At 38.3% G+C, this 23,050-nt stretch overlaps 1 protein-coding gene and 1 long non-coding RNA gene across 2 annotated transcripts in view; one reads left to right on the top strand and one right to left on the bottom strand.

Annotated features, from left to right (window-relative positions):
- Nucleotides 1-23,050, top strand: part of LOC126377138 (neuropeptide F receptor) — a 125,192-nt gene that overhangs the window by 15,508 nt on the left and 86,634 nt on the right. The gene's annotated exons all lie outside the window — the stretch shown is intronic.
- Nucleotides 3,637-6,375, bottom strand: LOC126377280 (uncharacterized). The gene is made up of 2 exons (XR_007567820.1): nucleotides 4,625-6,375; nucleotides 3,637-4,503 (listed from the first exon to the last, which is right to left on the bottom strand). It is a non-coding gene; the product is annotated as an uncharacterized LOC126377280 (long non-coding RNA).

The raw sequence follows: 23,050 nt of genomic DNA, 5'->3' as shown, positions 1-23,050 counted from the left end.
AACAGATTTCCACTCTTTGCGATATTTTGCAGCCTCTGAAGGTTGCTCTCATGACATGCCGAGAGTTTTCAACTCTCGGTCAACCGAGGGTCGCCAGGTCTTTTTAGGCCTTTAGGCCGTTTTCCACGAGCCTACCAGGTCAAAGCTCGTCGGGACAGGAAACAAAAGCAGTTCAACATAATTCTTTACTCTAGAAGATAAATTTAGAGCGCTTCTTTCGAAATACTTATAAGGAGGAGGAACATATTAGGGAAGTATCCCATACTACTGTGTGTGTGTGGCTGTGTGGGTGTACTGTGTGGGGCTACTACATACTATCCACACAGAAGCACGTAGTAGTAGTGTGGGTAGTATCCCACACTACTCTGTGGGTTGTATCGCATACAACTTCAATCACTCATGGTGGTTTAAGGCCCGATCTCCCTATCCATCCATAGGGAAGGACCGTGCCCCAGCAGTGGGGACGTTAATGGGCTGATAGTGATGCACAGAACTAAATTTCACAATCAGACATAACACATGAATACAGTACAATTTGGGCGGCCTTATTGCTCTAGAGCAATTTCTTCCAGGCAACCACCAAAAGGAAACAAACATTCGCAAACAACTTGGATGCGGGATGGTGCAACAAAAAAATAATACCTAAAAGTAAAACCAACAACTACAGGTACCCAAGAAATGTTTTTCGTAAGTATGTGCCTAACCTGCAATTGAGCTGGTTTTTCAAGGTCTTCGGGTTTGAAGGTCATGTAAAAAACTGGACCTGTCAAATCTTCAGGTTAGGTAATAAAAAAGAAAAAGTAAGCGGACCCTGTGAGAAACGAGATATCGCAACGGAGGTGATCTTTCGAAATACCTGTGTAGAAGATACATTTGATTAAATTTCATCTTAACCTCGCTTATCGCTCTATCTCGACATATCAGTTATCTGTGTGCTAGTCATTGAGATATTGTTACATATGTAATGACTCGGTGTTTTTATCTCTGATAAAACTGTTTCATGTTGCAATTGCAAAATGTTAATATTTTAAAGAAAATGCATTTCATCGTGAAGAAGACGAGTTATAAGTCACCAAATTCGTGATAGACCTGGGGGGTCACGTAAATTATAACATTATTTATACAATAGGACATTCATATGGCGTACGGTCACGAGCATTAATATGTATACACTTTGATACCATGTCACATTAACTTTTTTGACAAATTGAACTGTAAGTCTCACTAAATGTCAAATATGCTAGTGCGACAGAGTTCTCAAGTGGTTACTTTATATTGCTCATGACTGTACATAACATGAGTAAAAATACAATTTAGAATAAGTTCGTTCCACCCTGACACAATATTAACCTCTTTAAGAGGCATAACAGTATCAAGAACAACCCATTTAATATAAATAAAATGTTCAATAATTTTGCCGGACACTTCATTCATTCGCCTCCTTCATCTCGCAACACCGTTGTCGATTTTGCCAAACCTTTTCAGCCTTTTAAGCGATATTTTCAATATCACCGACCCTTGTGCAGAATAGAACAATAAAATCCAACAGATTTTCAATCAATTAGTCGCATTCAAGAATAAGTGGGTACCCAAATCTGTTATTCACGCGAAAAAGATCCAAAATCCTTTTGAGTACTTTTGACACCAGACGTGCAAGACAAAAGACCTCATCGGAGAAAGTCTGAAAAAAAAAACGAGATAAAAATTTTAATCACAACAAGCTGGGGACAGGGAGAAGTTGGAGAAGGGAAAAGAGGCCTTTGCCCTGCAGTGGGACATTGAGGGCTATTAATATAAATAATAAAAAAAATAATAACGAAACGTCAGTTTGGCGTCCTAAAAGTTGCCTAGAAGAAATTGCTACTTAGTAATAAAGCCGCCTATTGTATTCATTCTATTTCTCTTTTGTTTTGTTTTTTGTTTTTCCCTGGTCGTGCAATAAAGTAGTTGTTATGTTATGTTAATATTATGTCAGGCCTGTATCGGTAGGTAGAAGTGTGAAGTATACACACCCTTTCTTCGCCAGCTATGTTTAATCTCCTGAAATAGAAATATCATCATCATCATCACCAGCCCATTAACGTCTCCACTGCTGGGGCACGGGCCTTCCCTATGGATGGATAGTGTAATGTTTAATAATTTAAAGATAGAAGAATGATGATGATGAAAAAGACGATGAAGAATGGATGTATGAAGAAATAAAATGTAAGACAATGGGTTTACTCGAATTTATTAATCACTCAGAAAACCAAAGTTACACAAAAATATAAATAGGTATTTGGAACTTTTAAATCCTAAGGGTACATTCCAGGTATTCAAGGCCACTGGTCATTCGTTAAGCATTATTAAAAAATAAGAAAGGTATTATAAAAACCTCCCTAGCTCGTTTGCCCTCGGCGGCGGGAAGGAAGCCGAGCCGACCAGGAGCAGCTACCAATAAGCTGTAGCTGTAGCAGAACAGCTGTACAAAACACCCGTCATAGAACAGAACAGCCTTCGTAAAACAGCCGTCACAAAACAGACGTCTCAAAACAGCCACCCCAAAACACCTCCTGTGGACAAAACGCACAGGGGTAAATCAAACCTCTAGGGGCGGAGGCACAACCTAACCAACTCCCCAAAATCATATGAAAAGACTCACCTGTCGGAGGTCGAGAAGCCACGTATGCGGCCAACGTACGATGACGTCGATGCCACGACGCTGGGACAAAATGGCGGAGCAACGTGTCCACGCCACGGACACCAAAACCACACCTATTCGGAACAAATCGCACATTAGAATTCTGACCGCAAACACTAACACTCACGAGTCACGACAGATGACAGAAATGTATAACTTACTTACCAGAATAAAAATTTACGAAGATTTGGCGGCGCGTGCGACGGAGTTGCGGGCCACCGGTCACACGCTTATAAACCGCCTAAAAGAAAAACAATGACAACATATATCGACACTGATAATTACGATTAAAATGCTATAACGCATTATAAAGACAAATTCTCACCCGAAATTCACACTAAAAATCGAAGGTGTGGACACACCCGCTCGGCGGAGCGCTGTCTGGGGAATGCGGCAGCTCGCAGGCGCAGGACTATATAAATCGCCCAATTCTACGCCTACGTCACGGACAAAGCCAGTACAACCTCAATCGTCCGTTAGATGACACCGCCGTCGCACACTCAAAATGCAAGTTATTAACAAGTCCAAGGACAGGAGACAGACCGAAAATTCCCAAATATAATTTTGTATTAAATATTGACACCAACATTCTTCAGCAGCTACTTGACAAGGGACTCCAAGATATAGCCTTCCGTACAATATCGGCACACGCCATCTTCCGGTTACTGGTGGAAAGTCGTCGACTGCGGAGCCCAACGATAGCAAGTCGATGCTCACGGACCTTCCATCGAACAAGGCGAGATGGCGCTGTGTTCAATACTACACAAAAAAGCTATAAAACGGATCCCCTGTAACTAATCCGGAAGCTGAAAGAAACGGCACTACAATACCTCCCCACCCAAAAGGATTTCCGAGTGAAAAAAAAAATAATTAAAAAATAAAACAAACGAGGAAATCCCAGCTGGCCCTCCAGCTGATCCCTCAAACAAACCAAAACTCAAACCTCCACAAAAATATTCAAGTTTAACTTAAAAGAGAAATAATTTAAAATAAAAAAAGTAAAACCATATCAATGAAAATAAATAAAGGCAAAAAATGCCATTCGGTACAAACAGTAAAAAGATAAACTTAAAAAGAATAGAAAAAAAATAAAGGCAGAAATGCCATTGCCGGCGGACGCCGCGCAACGTAAAAACTTGCCGAGACGGCACATATACCACCTGTGCTCACCATGAGCACAACAACATCTGATAGCATCCAAGAAATTCTTCGCATCCAAAAATACTTCGCATCCAAAAAATACTTCGCATCCAAGAAATACTTCGCATCCAAGAAATACTTCGCATCCAAGAAATCGCATCAATAGCGCGCATACGAGCGCCAAAAACATGTCGGTAAGCAAGTCGCAATGACTCATTACAACAATAATACGTGTCCGTAGCAATAACTACGTCCACCAACGAACACTAACGGCTTCAAAAGCCATCAGTCACAACCACCACTCCCTCAACATCTTAAAATGGTGGGGAAGTGACCTCACCTTACAATTGGCGAGTGCTCGACCCCAACCATCAACAAACACTAATGACTTCAACAGCCATCAGTCACAACTACCACTCTCTCGACATCTCAAAATGGTGGAGAAGTGACCTCACCTTACAATTGGCGAGTGCTCGACCCCAACCATCAATAAACACTAATGACTCAACAGCCATCAGTCACAACTACCACTCCCTCAACATCTCAAAATGGTGGAGAAGTGACCTCACCTTACAATTGGCGAGTGCTCGACCCCAACCATCAATAAACACTAATGACTCAACAGCCATCAGTCACAACTACCACTCCCTCAACATCTCAAAATGGTGGAGAAGTGACCTCACCTTACAATTGGCGAGTGCTCGACCCCAACCATCAATAAACACTAATGACTTCAACAGCCATCACCATCAGTCACAACTACCACTCCCTCAACATCCTAAAACGGCGGGGAAGTGACCTCACCTTACTATTGGTGAGTGCTCGACCCCAACCATCAACAAACCACACGATTAGGTACTAATCCCTACCTAACGCGAAACAAAAAAAATAATAAAAAAAGATATAAAAAAAAAACGACCCAACTTGTTGATGGCGGCGCGGCGTGCCGCCGGTGTGGCCGCGCGTCCACCCGCAAGCTGCTCGGGAATAAAGTTATAAAGAAGAAAAAAAATAAAAAAGAAATAATAAAAATAACTGGATATGTCGACAGTGGCAGTGTGGGGAACCTAGGGAATGCCCACACGTCCACCGTCAACAATATAATAGGCCACAATTTGTCAGTGGCGGCGCGGCGAGCCCCACAGCGGCCGCGCGTCCACCAGTAAATCGGCTCCTACAACAACTAACCTAAAAGACAACTAACCTAAATGATTCCCCAACGCTGCCGGTGTACCCACACCTTCAAAATGTGAAGATGTATAGTACAAGTGGTGGCCCTGCACCACGAAATAATAACTCGTAAATTATTTCATCTTTACGTAATAGATGAAATTTAATTGGACGTTCTTCCAACGCCATGATTAAAAAAAATGAATGACCAATGTACTTTAACAAAGATTTAACTAAGTACTTACTAAGTTTTAAAGAAAAAATAATCAAAGAATATTTTCATTAACTAAATACCTACTTGAAAAGTAAAAATAAATGCAAATAAACAAAATGCAAATGTAAAAAAAAATATATATAGTTATTTATAAAACTAACAATGCATAAATGTTGTTTATTTAACGTATTTAATCCAATTCAAAAGATTTACTTATTAGAATTTATCCGGTAATAGAATACAAAACTATTAAGCAAACAATAGCTCAACAATAAAAGATTGTACACGTAATACTAACGAGCGTGTAAAAAAACAGAACCAGTTTATTTGCTATGAGCTCAAAAGGAATGCAACATAAACAACAAGCATGTAGGTACTTATGTATAGCCGTGGTTATACAACCAAGAACTATAATTTCACTAGACAGCAAGTTAAATGTTTAATTGAAATTTGGCCGAAATGATTTTATAAATTGTTGCATAATTTGAAAGAATTTACAAATTGTAAATAAACCTTGAGGGTATAAATCAAAAATATAATTCTAAACTCACACCAAGTTTCATAAAATTTTGAAGAAAAAAAACTGTATAGCAAAGCTAAGCAGTAAACTAGCAACAATAATAATTTTACTCAAGAATGTTAAAAATTTAAAGTTACATTCAAAAAAAACCTTTGTAGGGTATATAATGTTTTGTTTTATAAAAGCAAATTTGTGATAAAAACAAAAAAGTAAGCTCAAAATTTTAAGAAACAATTTAAGAAGTTTAATTATACAGCAAAAAAGCTGCAACGCAGTATAATTTTTTAATGAAATGTTATAAAATGCTATACGAGTTCAAAGTCCAAACTTTAAAAGTATGCAAAGCAAAAGAAATAATATATAATGCAAATGTAGATTTAAAAACACAGTTATACAAAATAGTTTGTAGGTATATGTAAATTAACTTGTTTCGTTTAAAGCACACATCAATATGAACACGATAAATCTTATTTACTAGGGGGTAAATGAAGAAACACCACCACCACACAATTTGTTCTTTTTACACGTTACAAAAAAAATTACAACGAATGACCAGCCGATCCTCGAGCAAAAGACCGAAGACCGGGAGCGTACCCTGAACCTTTAGACCTCAGTAATCGGGCGCCATGTAATGTTTAATAATTTAAAGATAGAAGAATGATGATGATGAAAAAGACGATGAGAAGAAGAATGGATGTATGAAGAAATAAAATGTGAGAAAATGGGTTTACTTAAATTTATTAATTACTAAGAAAACCAAAGTTACACAAATATATAAATAGGTATTTGGAACTTTTAAATCCTAAGGGTACATTCCAGGTATTCAAGGCCACTGGTCATTCGTTAAGCATTATTAAAAAATAAGAAAGGTATTATAAAAACCTCCCTAGCTCGTTTGCCCTCGGCGGCGGGAAGGAAGCCGAGCCGACCAGGAGCAGCTACCAATAAGCTGTAGCTGTAGCAGAACAGCTGTACAAAACACCCGTCATAGAACAGAACAGCCTTCGTAAAACAGCCGTCACAAAACAGACGTCTCAAAACAGCCACCCCAAAACACCTCCTGTGGACAAAACGCACAGGGGTAAATCAAACCTCTAGGGGCGGAGGCACAACCTAACCAACTCCCCAAAATCATATGAAAAGACTCACCTGTCGGAGGTCGAGAAGCCACGTATGCGGCCAACGTACGATGACGTCGATGCCACGACGCTGGGACAAAATGGCGGAGCAACGTGTCCACGCCACGGACACCAAAACCACACCTATTCGGAACAAATCGCACATTAGAATTCTGACCGCAAACACTAACACTCACGAGTCACGACAGATGACAGAAATGTATAACTTACTTACCAGAATAAAAATTTACGAAGATTTGGCGGCGCGTGCGACGGAGTTGCGGGCCACCGGTCACACGCTTATAAACCGCCTAAAAGAAAAACAATGACAACATATATCGACACTGATAATTACGATTAAAATGCTATAACGCATTATAAAGACAAATTCTCACCCGAAATTCACACTAAAAATCGAAGGTGTGGACACACCCGCTCGGCGGAGCGCTGTCTGGGGAATGCGGCAGCTCGCAGGCGCAGGACTATATAAATCGCCCAATTCTACGCCTACGTCACGGACAAAGCCAGTACAACCTCAATCGTCCGTTAGATGACACCGCCGTCGCACACTCAAAATGCAAGTTATTAACAAGTCCAAGGACAGGAGACAGACCGAAAATTCCCAAATATAATTTTGTATTAAATATTGACACCAACATTCTTCAGCAGCTACTTGACAAGGGACTCCAAGATATAGCCTTCCGTACAATATCGGCACACGCCATCTTCCGGTTACTGGTGGAAAGTCGTCGACTGCGGAGCCCAACGATAGCAAGTCGATGCTCACGGACCTTCCATCGAACAAGGCGAGATGGCGCTGTGTTCAATACTACACAAAAAAGCTATAAAACGGATCCCCTGTAACTAATCCGGAAGCTGAAAGAAACGGCACTACAATAGGGAGATCGGACCTTAAACCACCACGCGGGCCCAATGCGGATTGGTGGTTATTAACGACTGCTAATGCAGCCGGGACCAACGGCTTAACGTGCCTTCCGAAGCACGGAGGAGCTCGAGATGAAAACATTTTTTTTTTGTGGTCACCCATCCTATGACCGGCCTTTGCGAAAGTTGTTTAACTTCAACAACCGCAGACCGAGCGCGTTTACCGCTGCGCCACCGAGCTCCTCAAATAGAAATATAAATTTATACTCTTTCTTTGCTTTGCCTGCCCGATATTTCCAGACACAATACTTAAAGATTGGGGTTCGAATTTTAAAAGAAAATGTACAATAAACTTTGTCAAAAGCCCTTCAATAAAAGAAAAAAAACAACCGGCCGGATCCGTGATAGCCCAGTTGGAGAAGAACATGGTAATTTGGAAGAACGGTTGACTCTCACTGTAAGCTCGCAGGTTCGAATCCAGCACGGGCCTAAACTTCGTAATCGTTTTTCGAATTCATGTTTGCATCACTCGGACCTGTCGAGTCTTTAGGTTAGGTAAACGGACCCTGTGAGAACGAGATAATTCTAGAAAGATTATGTGTGTACGTATGTGTGTGTACGTATGTACTATATATATTTTTATTTACAGTATTTTTAGTTAAGTTATTTGCACCATCCCATGTTCCAATGCATAATCTTCTTTCACCCTAAGGTTGCCTGGCAGAAATTGCTGTTTAGCAATGAGGCCGGCTATTGTGCTTATTTTTATTCGTATGATCATGTCCTTTGTATATGTCGTTGTGCAATAAAGTATTATTAATTGATTGATTATTATGATCGTTCTTTGCACAATCTGTCCACACTTTTTTGGGTCGTGTCTTAGCCTTTATCCATCCACGTTCATACTCATAATTTTCCTCGTTATAATGCCTTTCATCCCTTCTCATTACATGCGCATACAATGACACGGGAGGAGCTCGGTGGTGCAGCGGTAAACGCGCTCGGTCTGCGATTGTTGAAGTTAAGCAACTTTCGCAAAGGCCGGTCATAGGATGGGTGACAAAAAAAAAGTTTTTATCTCGAGCTCCTCCGTGCTTCGGAAGGCACGTTAAGCCGTTGGTCCCGGCTGCATTGGCAGTCGTTAATAACCATCAATCCGCACTGGGCCCGCGTGGTGGTTTAAGGCCCTTTCTCCCTATCCATCCATAGGGAAGGCCCGTGCCCCAGCAGTGGGGACGTTAATGGGCTGATGATGATGATGACAATGCCACGGCGCTATCAAGGATGAAATACTAAAATGTCGATGCGAAAATGGATAAGATGTGGATGTAGGTTACGATTAGTATTAAAAACCTCAAAGAGTCTAGATAACTTCTTTGATTGCCGTCCATTTCTATTCCAATTAAGAACTTAAGTACTAGTTTTAATCGCAAAAGTTCAAATCAAATCAAATATACTTTATTGCACACAACATACAAAACAAATTCACACAGATGATGATAGATACAGTACAATCTGGCGGCCTTATTGCTAAGCAGCAATTTCTTCCAGGCAACCAGTGGATAGGAAACATTATTACAATTTGGTGCGGGACAGTGCAACATCAAGTGTAAAATAAAAAAAAAAACTATAAATAAAAAACAAATAAGAATAAAATAAATAAACAAAAATAAAATAGAAATATATAAATATAAATACATACACTTCTCATCAAAAAAATCGAAACACTTCCGTTTTCATTGTTTCTGTCCGAATTTAACACAAAAAAGAATTCATACGATGAAAAAAAATACATAAATGTATAGCTGGCAGTTTGGCCATTACAGTAATAAGCGAAAATTCTAAATTCAAAATTAGAATTTCATTTGTTTATCTTATAAACGAAATGAATCACTGTTTTGAGACAAATGTGTGTTTAGGGTTGGAGTACATTTAGCGTTTAAAAACTAAAAATTGGCGCCTATCCTTAAACTTTTTGTTTTTTATTTCAATACTGTGACTTTGGGACGTCTGAAAAAAGGTTTTTTTTTCTAAAACGTATAGATACTTCGCCCACAGAAGCCGCCCAAGTTGTGGCATTGCTGGATTCTGGCCTTAGTCAGCGTGTTGTGGCTGCAAGACTGCATCTAAGCCTGTCATCTGTTCATAGAGTCTATAAACGTTATCGGGAGACTGGTTTGTTCACGCGCCGTTCAGGATCTGGCAGGAATCGGGTCACTTCTGAGCGAGATGATCGATTTATTGTAACAACTTCTTTAAGAAATCGACGCCTTAACGCTTTTCAACTGCAGCAGCGGCTTCGTGTTGTACGAAGGGTGGCTGTAAGTGACTCTACAATTAGAAGAAGGTTGAAGGATCGTGGACTGGTACCGCATAAGCCAGCAAATGGGCCGAAATTAACTGCAGACCATCGAAGAGCGCGCCTTAACTTTGCACGTGAGCACCTAAATTGGTCATACCTACAGTGGAGCAAAGTTCTCTTTTCTGATCAGTGTAAAATTATGCTGTATGGTAACGACGGAAGGAACAAGGTCTACAGAAGAGACGGAGAACGCTATGCACAATGCTGCATTGAAGAAAAGGTCAGCTATGGTGGCGGTTCGTGGACGGTTTGGGGAGGAATCAGCGCCGACGGTAAGACAGAGCTTGCTTTCGTGTCTGGGCCACGTCTGTCTGCACTAAACTGTCATCGGTACGTCGAAGAGTGTCTCGAGCCTCATGTGATGCCCTATGCACATTTTATTGGCAACGGCTTCATATTCATGCACGACAATGCTAGGGCTCACACCGCGGGCGTCGTACGAGATTATCTTAACGAAGTCGATATCTCTATTATGGAATGGCCAGCAAGAAGCCCGGACATGAATCCCATTGAACATCTGTGGGATGAATTAAAGAGACGAATTCGAGCAAGAGATCCTGCCCCAGAAACACTTAGCCAGCTGCAAGATGCAATCCAAGAGGAATGGGACAATATACCACAGCATGTGATCGTGACTCTCATCCGATCGATGAAGAACCGTATGGAAGCAGTAATTAGAGCTCGGGGAGGGAATACAAGTTATTAAATAAACGTTTTTTAGCTTTTTTTTTCATTTACGTGTGTTGTTTTATCCATTTCCTTTATACTCCATACGGAATAAAAATGACTCATTTAACAAAATACGAAACCTATGAAAAATTCATTTAAATTTAGAACATTAACATTAAGATTTGATAAGCTCATATTACTCACTATTAAACGACATTTAACATTTATTCCTAAATGTACACATTTTTCTGATAATCCTGACAAAACGTAAACTTGCAAGGTGTTTCGATTTTTTTGATGAGAAGTGTACATACATATACCCATTGATATCAGACGTATATATTATAATTAAATATGACATTACATTTGACACTACAAATGACAAAAGTTTCCTATAACTACTAAAGGATAAAATACGTTATATTAATATCCACACAGCGACTCGTAAAAAGTTGTGACCTCTTTATTCAAATATTCTTTAAATGAGAGACTTTCCAGGCTACATTCGTCAAAAACAAGACAGATGGCTTGAAATCAGAGTGGAAATTATATTTTGTCCTTGCTCGGGTGCATTATTATACAAAAATATAATATATTGGCAAGTTTGGTTAGGTCGGATATCGGTCTTATAAACCCAAACTATAGAAAATACTGCGTCAACGGTCGGAAGTGCTTGCAAAAATATGTGTCAAGCCTGTTAAACCCTTGTTCAAAATTCCGCACGGGTGCAGTTTGGGTTTTCGCGGTAGAATGCTAATGAAAACAGCGCATGTGTCGCTTGGAGCTTCGCGTTTGCGTGTTATTTTGTTATTTTTCTATTTTCTATACATACATGAGCAATGTCAAGTATACACTTTAGAAGGGTGTCGCATTCGGATATTTGACATTTAATTATTTATTTATCGAATAATTACAACTATAAGTTACCATACAGGGATATGCCCAAGGTGGTAACTTAGACACATAAGTTAATATAAACTTAAATTATTATTTCAATATTTACAGTGTTATACTTATATGATGATGATGATGATGATAATGATCTCTCCGACCGATTTCGGCCATGGTGACTTATATACTTATATACCTAGATACTAAACTTATCAAATATCTTACCTATTATGACATGACATTTTAATTATAGCCTCTCTGCGAACTTCGCCAATGAACAATTGAACAGGTCTATTTCCTTGGCAACTTCATTTAATATATTTAGAGCGGTGGTAACGGGATCTTGCCTCAATATATTAATGCGACTCTTGGGTATAAAAAAAAATAGGTTCCGCGGACCATGCCTCAACCGTAGATAGCGGACCTGCAGCCCGATAGCTTGTAGGATCGCATTGTCTGATACGAAAGAACATTTCTTCAATTTATAGACGTCGATTAATGCAGTGTCCATAACCCAAAAAGAAACTATCCCATATTACCCTACCCTAGAACTAACCGTTAGGCGTCCTGGGAGAGTTTAAAATGTCACATAGAAGCAATCCAGCTAAAAAACAATATTGCAGTTTGATATTTGTGCATATACAAGTACCTAAGTGTGCAACATCAAGAAATTTAACATCATATACATAAACTGCATATATACGTCCCACTGCTGGGCACAGGCCTCCCCTCAATCAACCGGAGGGGGTATGGAGCATACTCCACCACGCTGCTCCACTGCGGGTTGGTGGAGGTGTTTTTACGGCTAATAGCCGGGACCAACGGCTTAACGTGCCTTCCGAAGCACGGAATCATCTTACATTTTCGGACAATCAGGTGATTCAAGCCTGAAAAGCCCTTACCAAACAAAGGACAGTCTCACAAAGTGATTTCGACAATGTCCCCATCGGGAATCGAACCCGGACCTCCAGATCTTGAGCCTAACGCTCTAACCACTAGACCACGGAGGCTGTTAAAACATCATATAAAGCAATATTTCTTTTTTAAATGAATTGGTTGGATATGACCTTTTTAACCTCTCTGCTAATATAGTTTCATAATTTTATTTTTACTTATTAGCATCTACTTGAATCGGACCTGTCAAAAAAAAAAAAAAAATTCAAAAATATTTATTTTTCAAAATTGGCTTACAAAGTTAGCGCTTTTTGAACGTCAGACATAATTAAATTACATATTATGTAACTAGCTGTAAAACTACTACCACATCGGAATCTGTAACGCTGAGGGAAAGACGTGGCCAGAAAACCTCCCAGCACAGGGCCCTAGTCCTACTGTTTCATGTTTTCCTTTCTTTTCTTTTAATCCAGTTTGTATTACATAATTTATAGACTTAAATACAATGGTATTCCAATTACAGTCGGTGGAAGGAAAGTGAAACATAAAGAGTTTATGTGACTTTATCACAGAAACAGTGTTTTATGAGCTCCCTGTCAGAAGCAGGCCTGTCCACATACGCAGCACCCGATCACGAGTCTTCAGGTTAGGTAAGCGGACCCTATGAAAAACGGGATAATGCTAGGGAGATGATGATGTTGACACATGTCAACACGCTTTCTCCAAGTTTGCTCCAATTTGTGTAATGGGTATCATCATCAATTTAAGAGCCACGCACTTGTCGGTGCAGCATTTCCATGCTACTTTTTATTACGGAAAAATAGGGCTGTGGTTTCCCTCTTACCTTCCGCCCAATAATGGGTAATGGGTATAATGGTTTGTAAAAACACGTTGATTTTTGATCGCTTGCACAGGTTAATGAACATGTTGAGAGGTCAAATGAGTGACTTTGTAGTTCTGATAAGGTCAGCTTTTATGATTTATAAACCCACCCTTTTCTACACCATGCTTAATAGCCTATAATGTGTGAATTAATTAATGAAAGGGTAAGTCCGAAAAGAGGGTCATTATATCTACATATAATATTTCATAGGATCTTCTCCACTCTCTAGGATCTACTCTGAACCGGCGTGCGTGTATGAAGCGATTGATGAATGTGGAGGAAGCAAGATAAGTGTGTCAGGATCGAAGCAAATGGGATTCTATAGTCTCTGCTTACCCCGGTGGGAAATAAGCGAGAGTTTATGTATGTATGTATGTAACATTTAATAGGTACAAGACAACATAGGCTAAATACTATACAAGGTGTCACTGACACCGCACTAAATACTGAAAGGAACGATTCAGCTCATTTATTTATATATATATATATATATATATATATATATATATATATATATATATATATATATATATATATATATATATATATATATATATATATATATATATATATTTATATTATATATATATATATATATTATATATATATATATATTTGTATCTACCTTACTTAACCTGCTTTAACCTACCTACTTACTTAATTCTTGATTTTTATAATTGTAAAAGGGTAAATAACTTAGCCACTATTAGGTGGAGACTTGTAATTAGCCTTTAGTTATTGTCTGGTTATTATGTTAGAAAATGTATATGGCCGTAAGTCTTTCTCAAAATAAATAAATAAATATAAAAAATAAATAAATAAAGTATTGCCACATATCTTAAAATTATAAAAGGGTCTGATGTAGACCACAGTAACAGCGTACGGTCACGATCATTAATATGTATATTATACACTTTGGTACCATGTCACATTAACTTTTTTGACAAATTGAACTGTAAGTCTCACTAAATGTCGAATATGTTAGTGCGACAGTCTTAAAGTAGGTACATTATCTCTACCTACATTATCTCTATCTACCCATAAGTTTAAGTGTTAACCTTTGTAACAATCAATAATGAAAAATGAATATTTATAAATCTAACATTATATGTTCAATAGCTTTTCTTAAAATTAACGTAAATGTCGAGATAGATGTTTTCAATCTAGCATATATGCATACCTTAGGAAATATAAAGTTTAGTTATGGCTGTATTTTGAAAAATGGGAGTTGGCGGGAAATAAAAATTGTATGAAAAAATTTAAACTGCATATTATAATTTAGACACACACACAAAGATCTCTCTTTTATAATAAGCCACGCGAACGAAGTCGCGGACAAAAGCTAGTGTAATGTATTATTTGAAAGAGTTGTATTCCGAACAAATCCGAACCAAAGGAGACTGAAGTCCCAAATTGATCTTTTTTACTGAGTTTTGCCGTGAAAGAAAGAAAGAAAGAAAGAAAGAAAGAAAGAAAGAAAGAAAGAAAGAAAGAAAGAAAGAAAGAAAGAAAGAAAGAAAGAAAGAAAGAAAGAAAGAAAGAAAAGAAAGAAAGAAAGAAAGAAAGAAAATATTTATTCGGCATACTTAACACTAATTAACCAAAAAATAATAATAATTATACATAGTGCCGAAACGGCTTCAGCTCAGCAAATGTCACGGCCTAGCTGTAGCAAGACTATGACGCTGATTTTCAGCTGCAGCCGGTTGGGGAATCAAAAAACAGTAAAACAAAAAGAACTGGGCTCTAAAGTCTAAGCACATAATTACGTACCTAAACTAAACGTACCTAAACGTAATATAAAGTATTTGAGGAAAAAGAAAATAATAAGAAAAAAATAAATAAATTAATAATTCTGTATATTATGTATTATACTGTATGTGTGTGTATATACTATTATGTATGTGAGTTATATATGGCTTACAAGAAGCATGAATATTTTAATAGGTTGTATCACCGCTTAACTGGCATTGTAGAAAGTGTTCTTTTACCTTTGACCGGAAAGTATTAACAGAAGACGGACAAACAAACAGAGACACACTTTCCCATATAATAATATTAGCACGGATATTGTCGTGGAACCTTTGTGATTCGAGTCCGAATCGCACTTTACATATTCCATCTTTCACGTGTCTTATAAACTCAGTCAGATAAAAAATATATTCCATCTGATTAGGCCATACTATATATAGAATTTGATCCATGAGTATCTTTAAAAATAGATTTAAGTACCTATAATAAGAATAAAATCTATCCAATAAAATATTTTTTCCAGAGGAGAATTGTGTGGGCTGGAAGATGGAAAATTTATAAAAGGTTAATTCAATTTTATTCCATTATAAAAATTATGTTCCTTTTTTGAAAATACGTGACAGCTTGGAGAAGGCGTGTACGGGTTTCGGTCTCGGGTACGAAACCCCGCTCGGGTTCTAAACCACTGAATTCTAACTTTGAATTTGAATTCATATTTCGAACACAGATAATTTCTATCACGTTTTTTCTTCGTTTTTTCTAATGGCATAGGCTCTGACGTATTTATTACACGATTCATAAACTGGCGAGGAGGGAATGATGTATACACCTCCGCCTACCCCTAAGATACAAGCCAAATGCCGTCTTATGTATGTTGTGTTAAATATATATTTATTTGCAATCCAAAAAAAAAATGTAGATGTAAACAAACTTGTATTGGGCTAGCTTACCCTTCGGGTTGGAAGGTTAGAGCAGTCGCTTATGTAAAAAAAAACTGGACATATCTTCCTTTCAGACAATCGGATGCAAAGCCTGCACTATCCTAATCATACAAATCCACATCACAAAGTGAATATTGTGATTATTTTCTGCCGGTATTCGAACCCAGTACCTCACAGGATCTCAACCATTGGACTATGGAGGTCGTTATACCAGTATAAGTATTTTTATAATTAAAACACATAATAACGGGTTCTTACCGCGTTTAAATCAGGGATATGAGACTCTCGATATTTTTATATTATGTGTTTTAATTATGATAATAATCGCGTAAACCTAAAACAATGTATAAGTGTTTTTAGCTTCAAAGAATTTCAGTTCCCTTTTAGTAATTATCATTCTCGCAGGTTAACATAAGAATACATAACATAAGCTCATAACTACATCAAGATTGGAATAGTCAGAGGTACATCTATCGCAAGATGTACTTAAGTACCTACACTTCACTTTCTGTTAGACCAACGTGATAGGTGGTGAGCTGTATCGCCTATAATGTATCGTCTATAATGGTCGAGCGAACTGTGTTAGTGGAAACTGCGCTTAAGATAATTTAATAACACGATGCAAGGCCATATAGAATAAGCTCCAAACATAGATTTACTACTACCGCAGATTCTACATTAGTACTCAAAAATAGGGACGCAAAGTTACTGTTAATATAGCGACGTTGACAGTACTTTACCTCAGTGCGCGATTAGGCGCTGAACTAGCAACACGGGGGAGTGCGTGGCAGAAACTTGCAAAATTAGAAGCTCACAGCGGAAAAAGAAGGAACATCATATTAATTTCTAATAAATAATGACATTGTGCATGTTACCATAGTATAAACATTTTAATTTTCTAAAAAACCTACCAAAACTACTATTTCAGTTCAAAATTTACTAAAAGAAGTATTCCCGGTCAATCCGAGTCGCAGTGTAACCCGACCGCGTTACGAAACACCACACGATAATATACGTAATAAGAGGCGTACTTTCTTAATTTGACACGACTTCATTAAATGTATATACCGCTGTGTACGAATGTATAGCTAAACAAGCGCCAAGTTTTCGCCGCATTTTTGTATCAAGCTCTGTATCTACCGTAGTGGTAAATGGGTTAAAAACTGAAGTCCGACAAACTGTTATCCGACAAGATTTTACTACGACAATATGAAAATCCGACACTTCTTTATTCCGACGATAGATAATAATTACGACATGTCCTAACTTCAATACTACTCTACTCCGACAAAATGTTTTTTCGGCATAACTTTACTTAGAAACTAACTATGAAAGTAAGAGATTTATATTTAAAAACGTTCTATAGCGGATCTTGAGAGATTTCTTTGAACTATACCTACGTAGTAATACAAAATGAAACTCTTTTTCAAATCCGTTTTACACCTACTTAACGTTATCATAATTTTGAAAGTGTGGTGCTTGGTTCTGCGGACCAGTCTCTGTATGTGTGGAAGTGCGTGAAGGAAATGCATATGTGTAAGTATATTAGGCGAAGTGTGAACTTATATGTATACAAATGTAAGTACTTTGTTTCTTATGTAAATGACATGTAATATGTTGGAAATAAGAAATAAATTCTCTTTAACCATAACTATGCGAATACGATGACATTCGATCTCGACGGTAATGCTACTCTGACATGAAACTATTTCGACATACTCCAAATTTAAAGGAAGTGCAGTGCGCAGTCTGTCTGTGTAATTTCCATATCATTACCGTCAACCCTAACATTTTTTATCCTTCTTATCTAGGGTTTACTACGGCTTTGGTTTACGACTAGGGCTGGAAGATACGAGTATACGAATAGGGTTCCCAAATGATGGTGTATTGTAGAGATAATTTATTTTTTTGGCTATCTCCTAAATTTATTACTTAGGGATTCGCATTTCTCTTAGCTTTCTGTTAAGATTCCGGAAATATGCCTCCTGGACTAACATAATATAGATAGTAGGCCGATAAAACGGACTGACAGACAAATAAAATCGAGTAAACAAACCAATCTTCTTCTATGGTGTGGGTTGTGAGGTGGATTACCAATCTCATCAACCCTGACAGGTTACTATTGAGCCACTGACTATGACTCATATAACAACTACGTACTTACATCAGTAAGTAGGTATTAACTGGGACCAACGGCTTAACGTGCCTTCTGAAGCACGGATCATCTTACTTTTACTTACACGGACGATCAGCTGATCAGCCTGTAATGTCCTAACCAAACTAGGGATCACAAAGTGATTTTTGTGATATGTCCCCACCGGGATTCGAACCCAGGACTTTCGGATCGTGGGCCCAATGCTCAACCACTGAACCACGAAGGCCGTTAACAACAAACCAATAATAAAGTACTTAGCTTTGAATTTAAATTCTGATGAATTTTGTGATGTAAAATTCCACTTGATATCAACACAGAATCATGGTCTGAATCATCCCGAAAAGTTTTCGTTATGACGTCACTAACACACTGCACAGTGCAAAGCTGAATTATGAGCAATATGCTCGTACTCTGCCGTGCCTTAGGCTTCGTTTCCATTAATGCGGAGCTAGGCGGAGAGGAGCGGAGATGTGCATAAATCGACCAATCACCGTGACGGAGAGAGTGACAGAGCGTCTTCGTTTTTCGCTGTCTCGAACGCTGTGATTGGTCAAATCCGCACATCTCCGCTCTTCTCCTCTTATCTCCGCGTCAATGGAAACCCGGCCTTGTGCGTCCCTTTTACCGTTCTAACTTCTTCATCCTATTCCGTGTTACAGACACTGAAAACGTAACAGTATCAGTCTTATATACGTTATAATTAAACACCCTCGGGCGGGTAATTCGCTTTATCTAAGTGGCTCGGACCCAAAACAGGATTTTGTTTAAATACGTTTACATACATACATACATAAACTCACGCCCGTAATCCCAAATGGGGTGGGCAGAGCCACAAGTTATCAAAGACAACCTGCAGCCACAGTTGATACGAAGTCCTAAGATGGATATGATGAACCTTATGGTGATAAGGGATCAGCCTATCGCCCATAACATTAGTCCATCATGTTAGAGGACGCAATCCCTCTGTCGGTTTTTACGACATGCCCGGGAAGACAAGCAGCTGAACGTGTTCTATGTTTTTTATTTGCTCCCAGAACAGCATAGAAGCACGTTTAAATACGTTTAATGTTGACAATGGAATACTCACTGTTATTGTAACGTAAGTTAGGTAAACGCTGGATGATATCCGTGCCTACAGGATTAAGTAGTCAGAAGGGATTGTTTTCAGAGGATAATTGAATCAAAATTATTATTATAATTATTATTATAAACTCACGCCTATTTCCCACTGGGGTAAGCAGAGACTATAGAATTCCATTTGCTTCGATCCTGACACACTTCTCTTGCTTCCTCCACATTCATCAATCGCTTCATACACGCACGCCGGTTCAGAGTAGATCGTATTGAACCTTTTCTAAGGACATCTCCAATTTGATCATCGTAAGTCCTTCTCGGTATTCCTCTGCCAGCCCTACCATCAACTTTCGCATTATATACCGCTTTTGCAATTCTATTATCTTTCATCCGCTCAACGTGTCCAAACCAACCTAACATTCCCTTCTCAATCCTAGTCACTATATCGTCTTATCAAAATGCATTATGTTAATTAAGAAATGTTTTTGTTAGAGGATTTAGCATTAAAAGCCGTATACTTTATATAAATATTGTTCAATTCAATTCCTTTTTTAATTTGTTTTCTTTCAAATTCTAAGTAACAAAAATAGAAATCAAAAAACTAATTTAAAATCCAAATATACTCTATTGCACTAAAATAAAAAGAGTTTCAAGAAAAGATTTTTTTTGACGTGACTTATTTTAGATTTGCCTCAGATGGCATTAACTACTTGTCCGAACAAATGGGGAACGCTGAAGGCTTTCACCCGGTACAACGTTTAAGACAACAGGCCTGAGGGTGCCCAGTAAGGCGCAAACTTCGGCTCAGGGCGGCAATTTTTTGTCGTGACTTATTGTAGATTTGCCTCATATGGCAGTCACTACTTGACCAGACAAATGGAGAGTGCTGAGGGCTCTCACCTGATACAAGAGTAGTCTAAATCGGCGATGCATGAACATTTTGATGAAATAAACGAAAGTAGTGTGTGAAGATGGGAGTTCGGTATAAAGAAATTTTGAATCAAAATTTCCATGTATCTTATCGTGTGGGTTGTGAGGTGGAATACCAGCCTCATCAACCGTGGTGTCAAATATTATAATACATCATTCATGATATTATTAGTCTGCTGTTTTCTGGTACATTTTCAACCGTAAAAAATACGATGTGTCTATACTTATTTCCGAATGAATTGTAATGTGCGCGCCTTTTTTTGATAATAAAAGTTGTAGGAGATGTTAAAGCACATAATAACGGGTTCTTACCGCGTTTAACAGCCTCCGTGGTCTAGTGGTTAGAGCGTTGGGCTCGCGATCTGGAGGTCCGGGTTCGAATCCCGATGGGGACATTGTCGAAATCACTTTGTGAGACTGTCCTTTGTTTGGTAAGGACTTTTCAGGCTTGAATCACCTGATTGTCTGAAAAAGTAAGATGATTCCGTGCTTCGGAGGGCACGTTAAGCAGTTGGTCCCGGCTATTATCCGTAAAAACACCTCCACCAACCCGCATTGGAGCAGCGTGGTGGAGTATGCTCCATACCCCCTCCGGTTGATTGAGGGGAGGCCTGTGCCCAGCAGTGGGACGTATATGGGCCGTTTATGTACCGCGTTTAAATGAAGATATGAGACTCCCCAAGGTTTTTTTTGTGTTTTCTGTACTTCAGGGCAGAGCACCCTGAGGATAAAAGGCCCCCTGAGGACGGGGCCTCACTGAGTATGGGGCTCCCTAAAGATGGGGGCCTCTGGGCACGGGCTTTGGGTTTTGTTCGAGAGTAAAAAGCAACAACACACGTTTGTAAATATAAACAGTGGTTAATAATGGATTGGTACATTTTTCAGTCAAACTAAGATACACAATCTGTTCAGTTCATGATCAAAAACAGTTACCTACGTTAGACAGGTTGTTGTAAATCTTGTACAATTTATGTAACGGCTAAATTGGAGTCAGTCTAGGGTTCAATAAAGGTCTTGTGAGTTCTCTAAGCTTGTTTCGACTAAGATGTTTCTTGTTAGTACTAAACTATTTTACCGACTCGAAAAGGAGGTTAAATCATTTTGATTTGGAATTGGTAGGTATATCTCAAAGATAAATTACGAAACTCTGATTAGTGAATGATATGCTTTTAATTATTTTTTTATTGTTTTTTAAGTAAATTTTTGTTTGTTATTGTAGCGTCTAATATGGAAAAAAATACTTAATATGGACAAGACCGTAAGACCTTCCTTTTTGCCAAATTCTATGAGTCTAAGTCAAGTCTATGTAAGTTTTGATTCCTCTACTAAATGTCTGAAAGTAAGGCTCTGTGTTAATGCAAAATAGTTTTTATTTTTCCCGCAAAGCGCAGCTCAATAAGAAAATGCAATAGGAATACCATCTCCCTCGAGTGTTGTAATCAAATTATACAGATTTTCTCACTAGACGTAAGAACAGAATTGGATTCTTAGTAATACAATTCGTATTTTCTTTTTATTCCACTGCTCTAATACTTTCGATATCCATACGTAGTTAACATAGATGGGGAATCCGTTTGTTCAGACTTTCTACTATCTACTTTCTTACACTTATTGACAGTCTTTGGTTTTTATATATTCTTCTATTCAAACAGTTATGATAAATACTTTATTGCACAATTAAAAACAAAACAAACATATCTTATAAATAAAACGCCTCCAATGCGTCACTTCGAGGCAAGTCCAACAGGCTGGCAGCATTACCCCTCTGAATCGCCAGACTAATTCTCTGACAGAAATAACTACCAGCCCTAGCATCCCCCGAAGCCCCGATAAGACGCATTGAGACACTAACAGTTATTGTAATTTTACTTAGAAAAACGTACATTGGCCAAAGTTAGTTCAATTCAAGTTGAGTTTTATTTTCTCTTTGCATTTATACGGTAATAGATCTATATTAATATTAAATGAAATCTGAAAACAACACGCTTTCTATCACAGTTAAAGATTGGTGATGTCCTGAGTAAAGGTTCAGTACCGATCTACTCTGAACCGGCGTGCGTGTATGAAACTATTCATAATGTGGAGGAAGCAAGAGTGTCTCACGATATAAGCCAGTGGAAGAACATAGTCTCTACTCACCTTGGTGTAAAATAAGCGTAAGTTAAAGTATCTGTAAGTATTTTTATACTTTTTCCTGGCGTTTTCGCCCCCGTAGAATTGTTTTTTTTTTACCTTTGATGGGTTTTTTTTCGGCTCCAGACTTGCCCGAAGGCATTGACGAGGCCTAAGAAGGAGCTAGCGCGCTCAGAAGGTGCCTGTTCTCTCTGACTTTGAAAACACCCGGGTTATATGCATTCGGAAATACAGGAGACGGCAAAGAACTCCCTCTACTCTTCTCTACCCTGGGTAGGTACTCATTTCCCCCGCGAAAAATGTGATGATGGGGCGAAAACCTTTAAATACAACGTAACATAACATAGCATCACGAGTAAAGGGTAAAAAGCGGTGTTTAGAATATACAAATACATAATATACTGCATTGCACCAAAACAAAAAGAAATATTTACAAAAGAGTCTTAACTAGGTACATGGCAAATGTCGGCCTTATCGTTTAATGCGATTTCTTCCAGGCAACCATAAGGCGAGGAAATATGTCTATAAGTACTATAATTAAAACACATAATAACGGGTTCTTACTGCGTTTAAAATAGGAATATAAGACTCCCGATATTTCGACACTGTTGCACTGATGTGTCTGTTGCACTGTTGTTG

Source organism: Pectinophora gossypiella, chromosome 22, assembly GCF_024362695.1.
Source record: "Pectinophora gossypiella chromosome 22, ilPecGoss1.1, whole genome shotgun sequence".
NCBI lineage: Eukaryota > Metazoa > Arthropoda > Insecta > Lepidoptera > Gelechiidae > Pectinophora > Pectinophora gossypiella.
This window is presented reverse-complemented; position numbering and strand designations above follow the sequence as displayed.